We start from the raw sequence: 13937 nt of genomic DNA, 5'->3' as shown, positions 1-13937 counted from the left end.
TTTAACAGATCAAATTATTTGATGTACAATCATTTGAAAGAACTGATACTAAGGTTGTTTAGAAATTAAATCCAGGGTCCCCTGTGTGGCTGAGTTGGTTCAGCGACCAACTTCAGCTCATGGCATGATCTCATGGTTCATGGTTTTGAGAACCGTGTCGGGCTCTGTGCTGACAGCTCAGAGCCTGGAGCCTGCTTCGGATTCTGTGTCTGCCTCTCCCTCTGTCCCTCCCTCACTCACATCCTCTCTCTCTCAAAGATAAAATAAACATTAAAAAATTATTATAATCCAGAGTGTTTGCTATTTCAGATCTTATCCCTATCTGCTCCATATCCCTATAGGTACCATTCTCACTTGGAATGCTTATCAGAGTCTGTGTTAATCATTATGTTCTTTATCTGCCTTTCTCAATAAACCCTGAGATTACTTTTAGTTATTCAAGAGGCCTAGCATATTGCTTCCTGAAGCTGTGGAACTCAGAAGAAGCCTGTGTCTTCTTGGTACCTGGCACTTGCTCAGACTTTGCTATTCCTTCTGCCTAGGGGTAACTTCTAGAATAGATTTTATACAATTAGTGTTAATTCTTCTTTCAAGTTTTGGTAGCACTCTCCATGGAAACAATCTGTGCCTAGAGATTATGTTTTTGGATTGCTTTTAGATACAAATTAGATTTCCTGAATAGTTAAAACGCTATTCACATTACATACTTCATAATGGTAAGTTTGGTAGTTTGTGCTTTTCAAGGAATTGGTCCATTCTAATTGGTCCAATCTAAGTTGTCAAGTTTATGTGTGCAGAATGGTCCATTTTACTCATCCGTCACCACCTTGATATCCACAGGATCCATAGTAATATCTTCTGCTGCATTCCTGGTACTGGTTCTCTGTGCCCTCTCTTCTGTGCATGTGTGTGTGTGTGAGAGAGAGAGAGACAGGGACAGAGAGACACAGAGACAGAGAGATGTCAGTTTTGTTGATCCTCTCAAAGGAAGGCTTTGCATTTCATTGATTTCCTCTATTGTTCTTGTGCTTTTAATCTCCCTGGTTTCTGTTCTCTCTGTAATTTTCCCTCTGCTTGCTCTGTGTTGACTTTTCTAGGTTCTCCAGGTGGAAGCCTAGGTCTCTGACGTGAAAATGCTCATCTTCTAATGTCTACATTTAGTGTGGTCTGTTCCCTCCAGCGCTGCTGGGGCCCTGTCCCACGCTTTCTATAGGTGGCATTTTCTTTTTTTTTTCCTTCTAAAAAAATTTTTTTATGTTTATCTATTTTTGAGAGACAGAGAGAGACAGAGCATGAGTCAGGGAGGGGCAGAGAGAGAGGGAGACACAGAATCTGAAGCAGGTTCCAGGCTCTGAGCTGTTAGCACAGAGCCCGATGCGGGGCTCAAACCCATGAACTGAACCATGAGATCATGACCTGAGCTGAAGTCAGACGCTTAACCTACTGAGCCACCCAGGCACCCCTATAGGTGGCATTTTCATTCTCATTAAGAGCAATGTATGGTTTATTTCTCTGACTCCTCTTTGACTGAGGGACATTTAAAAGTGCAGTGGTTAGTTTCTAAGTGTTTGGGGGACATTTTTCCATTTCTGATTTCTCATTTGACTCCAATGTGGACAACAAACACATCCATATGATTTCAATCCTGTTACATCTGTTGCTTTTGTTTGCTGACCCCGGATACTGTCATATATATTTTTTTCTATATGAATTTTTATTTTTTTATTCAAGTATAGTTAGCATACAGTGTCTTATTCATTTCAAATGTACAATACAGTGATTCAACAATCTGTACATTATTCAGTGCTCATCAAGATAAGTGTACTCTTAATCCCCTTCACCTTTGTCATCCATCTCTCCACACACCTCCCCTCTGGTAACCATCAGTTTGTTCTCTTTTTTGTTTGTTTTTCTCTCTCTTGCTCACTTGCTGTCTCTTGGCCATTAATGTGTATAGCTCCTTTCTTTTAATGTTTGCATATTGTCTCTCTTTTCTTTCTACTTACCTAACTCATTTGAAACTAGTTTCTTCCAGCCAGTATGCAGTGAGGTCATTAAAAAATTATTCTGAGAATCTAATTTATACATTTAGATCATTTAATTAATGTGATTGTTGAATTACTAAGGCTTAAGCCTTCCATTTTATTTTGTTTTCTTTTATTCTGTTTTTCATTTTCCCATCTCCCATCTTCCTGTAGCTTACTTAAACATATTCCTAGAATTCCAGTTCGAACGTGTCTCTTTGCATCTCTTTTACAGACATGTGTATATACTCCCCGCAGTCGACTGGTATAGATATTTCACCAATCTGAGTCAGGTGTGGAAAGCATGCCTCTCTTTTATATTACCTATTCCTTCTTCTCTAAAAACATAGTTGTCTTAAATATTCCCTCTTCTCACATTAAAGACATATTGGGAAGTTTTATATTTTTTGCTTCAACTGTCAGGTATAATTTAGAGAACTCAGTAAGAGAAGGAGAGCATATTGTGTTTTCCCCATTTTTACTTTCTCCTTCTGTCCTGCCTTCATTCTCCTGTCCTCCTGAGGCTCTGATGGCAGTGACACAAATGTCTCTCTGTGGCATCGACTCAGCCTGTAGGGACCCTGCAGCCTGGCAAGGGTGAACGTCCAAGCTCCCTCCTCAGCTTCTGGGCTGGGCTGTGATTTCTCTGTGGCATTTAGATAGAAGGGAGTAGTCATTGTCTAAAAGTTTTCTGTCTTGGTAAGCTGCCCCGTCCCTGGTCCTCACTTGTACCTCCAGGTTCCCAGGCTCTTCTACTCCAGATCTGAGCCATGGGAAGCAGAAAGAAAACCCAGGGAACTCACAGCGCATCGTGTCTCTGGTCCTGAATGCCCAGCTCATCTACAGCTTTCTCCCCACCTTCCAGAGTCTTCTTGTGTTTGTTTGATATGTAATGCTTATTAACTTTAGCCGTACTTGGTGGGAGAAAAAGGAAAAAGTACATCTGATTCATCCTCCTGAAATAAGGTCTGAAGAGAGGAGACGTCTTCTTTCCCATGCCTCAGGTTAGAGAGGGACCCTGCAACCACGGCCCAGCTTGCCACTCACTGCCAGTCACGCTCCCCTGTCTGCCCACCCCTTCCTCTCACAGTGCGAGTGGATTTCGGGTTTTCATTTTTGATTGTTTGGTTTAGCTTGTTGTTTTCTAAACAAGGGTCATGGTGTTTCCGAGAAGTAAGGAATTAATATTTTCCCAGTTTTACAGTGAACTCCCAATTTTCTGAATGAAGCAGAGAGACATTAAGTTAGTAATTCAACCAAACAATCCTAAATACATCAGGGTAATTAATGAATGATTCAGTCTAGCTCCCCTAAACAAATAAGTTGCATTAAATAATACATCAGGAAAGAAATACAAATGAGTCAAATACTTAAACTGAGCTGCCCTGGGTCTCAGGTCACATGCTTACTGGATCAATGCATCTTGATTCAATATCAATACATATTAGTGAGCGTTACAGTTAATCTGTCCAGCACTGTGCCCTGTTGCTGCCTCTTTTATTTCTGCCTGGGGGCTCAAGAGCTTGTATAAATGTACTTTACATTTTACTAAAATAGGTCCAGTAAACTTAAATGATTATTGAAAGCAGTCAACTCATTATCTAACAAGAAGTCTCCCTCCCCATGTCTCCTTGATGTACAGGTAAGAGAAGCGTTGAAACATATCAGGTGTGTTCTCAGAGAGTCAGTGTCGTGTCTTACAAAGTATACGTGAACAAGATTCGGAAAAGAATTCAATTTAACCAAGATGTTTTTTGTTTTGAATACTCAAGGTGTTAGGGTCTGCAGAGAGGAATTTCTAAAATTTAGGTAAGAATCAGTGCATTCCTCAAGGTTACCAGGATAAAGTCTCCATATAAACACCCCCAGTGCTCTTGTGCTGAGGGAAGTGCAAGTGAGCCTCAGACAGAAGAGCCCCCCCACCCCGGCTCTTCAGGTCAGTAGACATAAGGGTCCCCGTGGAAATGGCAGCCCATCGGCTACTTAGGCTTTACATCTATGATACTACCAACAGTTTATCACAAATAGAAAGGGACATGTGGCTCTGGCTGGACTCAGAAGGATTCCTCTTCTGGATCTTTCCTGTCTCCTGTTTATCACAGGACATCAGAACTCATCAAAATAAAAGGGTTCCCAAATCTGGCTGGAGGCAGAAGCACACCTGGAATTTTTATGAAATGCACTTTCCTGGGAGACTTCACAACCATGTATGTTAATCAGACTCTCTGAGCTCAGGAGTTAGGGGACTTTATGTTTCAAAGAGTCCCCAGATACTTCTGATGAGCCAAGAGAATGTTGGAAGCCACAGTCTCACCTGATTTCTTTATCTTTTCGTTGGCTACCAACAAAGCCTACCGGCGGAAACTGACTCCAGACCCCCAGCCCTCTGTCCCTTTTAGCACGCTGCCCATGAGGGGTTAATAATCTCATCTGAAGAGGGGGTTGGAGGTGTTTTATTTACAAGCCACAGATGATTAAAGATGTACGCCTGCCTTATGTCCAAAGCCCACCACTTCATAAAGACATACTCTCTTTTGTGACAGGAATAGGCAGCTCTGGAGCCCTAGGTTTCCCGGGTGGGTCGATTTAAATGTAAAGCCAAGAAGTCCTCTTTAGACAGGGCCTCGGTTGGTTGCAGAGAGCAGGGTCACTCAGATACGGCCCTGGGGAGAGGAAAAAGTGCGAAACATGTTGTGAGAACAGCCTTCCCAGGGCTGTCGACATGAATTCTGAATTATGGTTTCCATAGCTAGCTCAGTCTCAAGAAACGCAAAGGCTACTAGGTCGGCTTTTATCTGTGTCTACTACCCGGTGGAAGGAGCCCGAAGAAAGTTTGCTTTAAGAAGACCGAGTTGAGTTTCCTAGTCAGGGATGGAGAGAAAGCTGCTTTCTCTTTTCCTTGCTGGGCTGTGTGGAGGAGTCTCAGGAGCACAGATCCTCATCCAAGCAGGAGAAGGAGGGTGTGTGCTCTGGCCGCCCTGGCTGCTCTCGAGCAGGGCCTGTGGGCTTGGGCCAGGGGCAGGAATTCCCCACACAGACACGGAGTCTGCAGCCCGAGACAGGAGCGGCGGCTGCACAGAAAGCCACACTGTTCCGTGCCACCAAGTAAAGCTCGCACAACACACACACACGGCCGCGGAAAAAGGAGTGTTTGAAAGGAGTGTTTTTTTTCCCTAGAATACACAGTGCTCTTATTTCCTTAGGGGCGCAGTAAAAATTAGCCATGAATAGGTTGCCAAACGCAGCTACAAGTCAGTAAGGATATTTATCTCCACAGGCTGGGGTTGCTGGGCCTGGTCGCTGGGACAAACTCTGAATCCTTCTATAAATCATAATGAGAGATTAAAATAAGAAAGCATTTGCTAAACATGCCTGCAAGGAGGCTTTTATGCTGCTATTTTTTTCCTTACCAGCTGCTGCTTGAAGACTTCACTGGGTTGTGAATCCAACAGAAAATGTGTATTTTGTTTGAGGTGGGAAGAAAAAAAAAAAAACTGTGCCTGCTTGGAGGCTTGGTTTACATGGGTTTTTGAGGTCAAAGACCATTCAATTGGTAAATCTAAGTGCATACATTATAATAAGTGTAAGAAAAACAATTTGAAAAACCCAGGAATATATCCCCAGGACATGTGAATACTTAACCAAGGGGCATATTGAAATGTATCATTTGTTTTCTATTTCATTAAAACGTAAGAATCAGTTTTCTTAAAAATCTGTGAAAAAAAAGCCATCAATCATTTAAGAAACCTGTGAAGTCTCCTTGTGAGCACTGTTGGACTGTGAGAAGCCACAGCTATCAGAGTGCACAGGAGGGAGGCACATTCCCTGGCCTCAGTTCCCAGATACTTGATTACAGCAGGAGGCAGAACAAAGTATCAGCGGGGAGCCATCCCTTCCTGAAGTGACTGAGCCTCCAGCCAATACCCACACATGCCTACCTCTGTCAGGGAGCCTCTGTGTGCAGCTCCAGGCCTGGATGCTACCTGTGAACCCAGGGGCTCCTCTCTCTGTCATCATGCCTCAGCCACTCACGGGGGCCAGTGATCAGGCCTTAGGCTTGTGTTGTTCTGTCCCCTAGAAATTCATATATTGAAGTCCCCAGTACCTCAGATGTGACCGTGTTGGGAGACAGGGTCTGTAAAGAGGTAAGGAAAGTAAAATGAGATCATCGGGTGGGTCTTAATGCAGTATGAATGGTGTCCTTATGAGAAGAGCTGGTGAGGACATAGATACACATGGAGGGAAGACCCAGCGAGGACACAGGGAGAAGGAGGCCATCTATAAGCCAAGGAGACAGGCCTCAGGAGAAAAGAAAGCTCTGACACCTTGGGCTTCTGGTCTCCAGAACTGTAAGAAAATAACTGCTGTATAAGCCATTCAATCTGCCTGCTTTGCTATGGCAGCCCTGGCAAATTAATGTAGCTTCTTATGGTCCCTGACATGTAGTTCCGAGCCATGAGCAGGACAGGTGCTTAAAAGTTGTTAGTCTACCAATTTGCTACATATAATACATAATAACATAAATAATGTAACAACATATATAATAACCTTACATATAATGCATATAGAATTATACAAACTAATGCATTAATATATTATATAAATAATGCATAATATTAATATATTATAANTAATATTATTATATAATTTTATATGATGTATTATACAATGTTATCTACTATATACACAGAATAAGTGTGTGATAAGAGGGAGTTGTTATTTTACAAAAACTACAAAAATTTAATGAATTCCAAAATTTGGCCTTGAGTAAGAGGCTTATAAAATACTTAAAATAAAAACTATAAAAATCTAGCTGGCTCCATTGGACTTCTACTTCTCCTCCTGCTATATACAAATAAAAAAAATAGTGTATATAATGCAAACATAAGACTCTTAAAGAAAGAGCAAGGAAGGTAGACAGAACACTCAGGGCTCCAGGAAAAATGATTCCTTGGCTGTTGTTTCTGCCTTATGTATGGAGGCATGGAGCTGGAGAACCAGGCAGTGTTAATGGTACAAACCAAAGAAGCCTCTCCCTCTAGTTGACTGTCTCTAGCCATAAGACCAGGAAAGGAGCAGCCCAACAAAACAGAAAAGTTTTAGAAAAGAACTGCTATCTTCTAGCCAAACAGAGAAAAACTAGATCCTAGGCCAACCCCATTAGCAAAGGCCACATGAGGGGCCTGCTCTCCATTCTCTCCACATTGTAATGAGATGCCCCAAATGCTCTGCCAGAAGGTGTCACAAAAGGCCAGGTAACAAGCTGGGAATTGCACCCTGAATGGGGGTATGGAGACCCCCCACCCACAGTGTCAGAGACAGATATCCACCTCCACCCTGTGGTAATGAGGAACTTCTTCTCCTCCCCACTGAGGTTGTGTCCAAGGAGTCAGGACTTTTATCTTCCTTGATGCGGTGTCAGTGTAGAACATTTGAAGAGCAACAATGAAGCACCCCTCAGCAAGCCAGCCATGTGGTATCACTGGGCCAAGTGAGGAACCTGGACTTCAACTCTCACCTGGCAAGGATGGAGCAAAGACCCCTTTTCCTTCCATGGCAATGTCAAAGGAAGCCAGCTAGCATAGAAGGTTTAAATAAAATCCATACTGTCATAACATAATACCCAAAGTGTCCAAATTTCAGTTGAAGATACCAAGCATCAGGAAAATCCCAACCTGAACGGACAAAAAAGACAATCAACAGACACCAACATCAAGATACAAGAGATGTTAGATTTATTTAAGAAAGATTTTAAAGCAACCATGAAAAGCATGCTTCGTGAGGAATGACAGACACACTAAAAACAAAAGAACAGAAAAAGTCTAGGCAAATAGAAGATATACATTTAAATAAAAGAGATATCATAGAACAGAAAATTTATAGAAACTGAAATTAAATTGGACTTAACAACAGCATCAAGAGAAAAGAGGAAGAATCAGTGAACTGGATTTGATAGAACAGTAGACATTACCCAATTGGAATGGCCCAAGGAAAAAGATACAGAAAGGAAGCATGAACAAAGTTTCAGGGACCTGTAGGTCTATTAAAAACATAATAACAGTTCTATTCCTAAAACCAATACTCCACTGTTCATTTAGTAACTTGAATAGATAACAACAGCAACAACAACAACAACATTCATGGCATGAGTCCCTGAAAGAAAAGAGAAAGAGGTTGAGTCAAAAACACTATTCAATGAAATAATGGCTGAAAAATCTCCCAATTTGACGAAAGACATAATTCTACAGATTCAAGAAATTGAGCAGATCCCAAACAGGATAAACCCAAAGAAATCCATATGGAGAAACATCATAGCCACATAGTAATATAAAGACAAAAAAAAATCTTGGCAAATACTGAGTGGAAAAGAATACTTTTTCTCCAGAGGAAATACAATTTGAATGGGAATAAAGCTCTTTCCAGAAATTACAGAGGCCGCAATATTTTTTAAGTAGTGAAAGAAAAGAGCTATCACCCCAGAATCCTATACTTCATAATTATCTTTCAACAATAAAAGGAATTCAATACATTCTGAGATGAAGAAAAAGGGAAGAATTCCCACCATCAGAGATCCCCTAAAAAACAGCTAAATGAAGTTCTCTAAACAGAAAGAAATGCTAAAAGAAGTTAGCTTTGGAACATCAGGAAATAAAAACAAATGTAAAGAGTAAAAATATGTATATAGAAAATATATTTTCCTTCTCCTATTGAATTTTCCAAATTATGCTTGGACACTTGATTGTTGAAACAAAAATTATAGTACTTTCTCATGTGGCTGTCAACATATGTAGAGAAAATATTTACAACAATTAGATTTTAAGCAAGGCTAGAATGGGGGATAAAGGGAGGTAAAATTCCTAAACTTTACTCAAATTACTAAGTATCTACACTAGTACACTGAGATTTTTTTAAAAAGCCTTATAAAGGGATGCATTAAAAAACAGAGATAATTCAAAATGGAACCAAAAAAGAGAAAAAATAAAAAGTTCAACTAACCCACAGAACCCCAGTAAAAAAGACACAGAATTGAAAAACAAAGAATAAACAGAAAAAATAAAATGGCAGGCATAAGCCTTAACAATTTAATAATTACATAAGTTAAATTGCCTAAATACATCATTTAAAAGGCAAAGATGCCAAAGTGAACTGAAAAATCATGATTCAACTGTGTTATCACCTATAAGAAACCCACTTCAAATAGGATTACATAGAAAAAGAGTAAGATATATGCAAACAGTCAAAAGAAAGGAGGAAACTGTGTTAACACCTGATAAACTAGACTTCAGAGTGAAGAAAATTACCAATGACAGGTGACAGAGAGGAACAGTACAGAATGCTACAAGGGTCAGGCCATCAAGAAGACTTAGCAATCTCAAATGTGTATGCACCAAACAACAAGGCTGCATCACATCTGAGGCAAAACCTGAGAGAACTGAAACCAAAAATAGCAAACCCACGGTTATCGTTGGAGACTTCAACCCCCACCCCCCTGACTGCACTTGAACAAACAACTAGACAGAAGAACACTAAAAAGATGGAAGAACAGCAACACCATTAACCAACAGGATCGAGTTGACACATCAAGACAGACGGTATCCTGGGTCAGCAAACAAAAGCAACAGATGTAACAGGACTGAAATCATATGGATGTGTTTGTTGTCCACACTGGAGTCAAACTAGAAATCAGAAGTGTGGAAAACTGTCCCCAAATACTAGAAACTAACCACTGCACTTTTAAATACCCGTCAGTCAAAGAGGAGTCTGCAGAAGTAAACCATACATTGCTCCAAATGAAAATGAAAATACCACCTCTAGAAGGCGTGGGACAGGGCCCCAGCAGCGCTGGAGGGAGCGGAGAGCACTAAATGTAGGCATTAGAAGACGAGCATTTTCATGTCAGAGACTTAGGCTTCCACCTGCAGAGCCTAGAAAAGTCAACAAAAAGCAAGCAGAGGGAGAAGAATTACAGAAGAGAACAGAAATCAGTGAGATTAAAAGCACAAGAACAATAGAGGAAATCAATGAAATGCAAAGCTTTTTCTTTGAAAGGATCAACAAAACTGACATCTCTCTGTCTCTTTGTCTCACACACATGCACACACACAGAAGAGAGGGCACAGAAGACCAGTACCAGGAATAGTACCAGAGGATATTACTATGGATCCTGCAGATATCAAGGTGGTGACAAAGGAGTAAAATGGACAAATCTGCACACATAAACCTGACAACTTAGATAAAATGGACCAATTCCTTGAAAAGGGCAAACTACCAAACTTATTATTATAAAGTATATAATTTGGATAACCTTTTAACTATTCAGGAAATCTAATTTGTAACTAAAAGCATCCCATAAAGGTAATCTCCAGGCTCAGATTATTTTCATGATGAATGTTACCAATTCTTTATAGAAGAATTGACACCAACTAAATCTTGTAGGAAATAGAAGAGGCAAAAAAATCTTCCCAATTTATTATATTAAAATTAAAACTAGACAAAGCAGTACAACAAAGAAAACTTTAGACCCATACCTTTTATGGAAACAGACTAAAAAGTCCTTAACAAAATCTAGTGAATAAAATAAGAATTATATAAAATGAAATATGAATTATTCACCATACCAGGCAAGGCTGGTTTAACATTAAAAAAATTGATGAAGGTTATACATCATATTAACAGGCTAAAGGAAAAAAATCACATGATCATATTAATTGATGCAGAAAAAACATCTAGCAAAATGTTAACACTCTATCATAATAAAAAGCTCTCTGAAAAATAGGAATAATAGAGAAACCTTTTTAATTTCATAAAAAAGCCTGTAAAAATCCTACAACTAACATTATACTAAAGGTAAAAGACAGCACTGCTTTCCCTTAAGATGGAATAGTTAAGAATGTCTGCTCTCATCCATCTAGTGCAACTTAGCACTGAAAGTCTTTTTGCTGAAACCAGACAAGAAAGGAAAATAAATGGCATGCAGATTGGATAAGAAAAGCATCAGACTGTTGCCATTTACAGATTACATGATTATCTGCTTATAAAATCTGAAATAATTACAAAATCTCTTAGAAATAAGTGAATTTAACAAGTTCACAGGATACAAGATCAACATACAAAAATCAATTGTATTTCTTTACAGTAACAATGAGAACATGGGGAACAAAATTAGAAATATAGACCTACTTACAAAGCATGTTCTATATACTAAAACCTATAAAACTTTTATGAGAGAAGTCAAAGATCCGAGTAAATGGAGAGATACCTGGTTCGTGAATTGGAAAACCCAACATAGTAAAGAATTCATTCTTCCCCAATTGTGGTACAAGTTTAACACACTTTGTATCAAAATACGAGGAAGAGTTTTTTGTAGATATAGACAATATTGTTCTAAAATGGATATAGAAAGGCAAAGTAAATATAAAGCTAAAATAAATTAACAACTCTCAAAACTCGACAGTAAAAGAAACAAAAAGTTTCTATTAGAAATTGGGCAAAAGACATGAGCAGCAATTTCACTGAACAGAGTATGTTGATGGTGAATGACATAAAAAAAACACATGAAAATATGTTATCAACATCATTAACCATCAGGGGAATGAAAACTAAAATTGTAAGGAGATACATCACAATTACCTAGCCAAATGGATAAGAAAAAAATAATGATAATACCAAATGCTGGTACGGTTGCAGAGAAACTAGGTCACTTATATATTGTAGGTAGGAATATAAAATGGCACATCTACTCTTGCAAACAATTGGGCAGTGTCTTTAAAAACTAACCATGTAGCTACCATATGATTGAACAATTGCTATCTTGGGCATTTATTTCAGATAAATGAAACCTTATGTTCACGCAAAAATCTGCACAACAGTTTTCACAGACAAAGCCTAGAAACAGCCCAGATGTCCTTCAACACGTGAATGGTTGACAGACTGTGGTATATCTATACCATGAAACTGTACTCAGCAATAAAAAGGAATGAGCAACAAAATGCATGAATACCCAAAGAAATATGCTGAGTGAAGGAAAGACAAACCCAAAGGTTACGCACTGCATGTTTCTATTTATAGAACATTCTGAAATGACAAAATTGCAGTGATGGAGAACAGATTAGTCCTTGACAGGAGTTAAGGATGGGGCAGGAGATAGGGACCAATGGGGATGGATATGTTCTGTGTCTTGACTGTATGTGCCAATATCTGCTTATATTGTGCTATGGCTTTGCAAGATATCAGTGGAAGAACCAGATAAAGGTGCATGAGTTTTCATCAAGTTATTTCTTACAACTGCCTGCGAATCTACACTTATTTCAAAATATTTTCATTTAATTAAAAAAAGGTGTTCTGACTAGGTGCAAGTTCTTCAAATTTTGTTTTACAGAGCATGCCTGAAACTCGGCTGCCTGGTGCTGCAGAGACCTTTGCTAAGGATGGCTCCCTGATGGAGTGGGCACCAGAGCCTCAGGTGCCCTACCTCTGCAACAGCTTCATGGATTTAAGCATCTCTAGCTACTCAAGTTCTCACAGTTAGGAGTTCTTTGTTTGGGGAGATTTGGAGCCTGGGGATGGGAGAGAATGGGAAGCAGATCTCTACGAACCTGACTCAAGTGCGCTTTAGATACTCTGAATTGATTCCCTTCTACAGAATGAGGTTTTTATAATCTTTACAACAGTGTGGCTCTCTTCTTCCATATCCCCTGCCCATAATAGCTTTTATGTGTTTTGTGAGTCATTTATGGGTGCTCTTTCATGCAAATTAATAGAGCTCTTGATTCAAACGTCATACAATAAGAATTTCAGAGGTTAAATACATAGGGACTACAGATATATTTCACAATCCATGTTCCTTCCTTCACTCTGCTTTCTTAGTATTCATGTGACAGCATTCATCCTCCGTTGTCAAATCCAGGCACAACACCCAGAAAGAGACAAGGAAAGATGAATCTTTTCCTGTTTCTTTCTCATAGGAGATAAAGCCCTGTTTCCAGAAACCATCCACCTCCATACCTCATAATTTTATCTCATCATCCTATTGGCCAGAATGGGGTCACATGCCCATTCTCGAAGAGGCCAAGTCCCCAGAGGCAGGTGCGCAGCTGTGAGAGGACGGTGGGTGTCTGAAACGCCATCTGTGATGGAGGCCAGAGAAAGTGTTGGATGCTGAGAAGGCACTATTCCCTGCTAGGGATGGAATGTTTCTACTCTGCACATGCACATGTTAACATTAGGTCCTACAGCAACTTCATGGAGAAAGTGGCGTAAATGCCCAGTTTAGAGAAGAATGTGAGTTTCATAGTGGTTAACTCACACAGCCTCATGGAGCTAGTAAGTGGCAGGGCTGGGGTCTGAAGAGAGTTTAACAACAGACATGTTTTCATTCTAAATGAAAACCTCTTTTTGACAGTGTTATTCTGAGGATTTGCACTGTCTAAATAACTTCTTTATGATGCAAGTTTGTTAATTATTTTTTGATGAAAGGTAAGGTTTTCAGCTAGTGTTATTACTTGGTCAGGATGTGGGCAGATTGCTCTGCCCCTTTAAATCTGGGGTTCATCCTTTTGATTGTAAATAGTCTAAGCAGAACCAATGCAGATGTAGAGGAGTCTGGAAACGAATGGCCAAAGTTACCCATTTTAACAAATCTTATGCTGATTTTCCACTTCTCTTATGGGTACTAGACGAGTATAATTTCCTGTTTCACTGACTGATCATTCATTGTCTTTGAGGTTTATGGATGGGGCACTGACCATCCGTGGATTCCTACACAAATGTTCCTCTGGCAAATAGCTAATTGTTTGTAAATGTGGTTACAGATTTCTCAAAGAAGTATACCAAGCTATAGGACCTCTTTCTGTATGATAGAAGGAAAATTGGAAAGCATAGAAGTATGGAAAACTCCATTCCCTTAAACTGGAA

The 13937-nt window shown here is 39.7% G+C and overlaps 2 long non-coding RNA genes across 2 annotated transcripts in view; both read left to right on the top strand.

Moving 5' to 3' along the window:
* The window catches only part of LOC144244734 (uncharacterized), an 80746-nt gene that overhangs the window by 35112 nt on the left and 31697 nt on the right, over nt 1–13937 (top strand). The gene's annotated exons all lie outside the window — the stretch shown is intronic.
* LOC144244733 (uncharacterized) overlaps nt 1–13937 on the top strand; it is a 34771-nt gene that overhangs the window by 17719 nt on the left and 3115 nt on the right. The window contains exon 3 of the long non-coding RNA XR_013339042.1: nt 12403–12547. This is a non-coding gene — a long non-coding RNA (uncharacterized LOC144244733). The remainder of the gene's footprint in view (nt 1–12402; nt 12548–13937) is intronic.

The sequence above is a fragment of the Crocuta crocuta genome, unplaced genomic scaffold (assembly GCF_008692635.1).
Source record: "Crocuta crocuta isolate KB4526 unplaced genomic scaffold, BGI_CrCroc_1.0 scaffold353, whole genome shotgun sequence".
Taxonomy (NCBI): Eukaryota; Metazoa; Chordata; class Mammalia; order Carnivora; family Hyaenidae; genus Crocuta; species Crocuta crocuta.
This window is presented reverse-complemented; position numbering and strand designations above follow the sequence as displayed.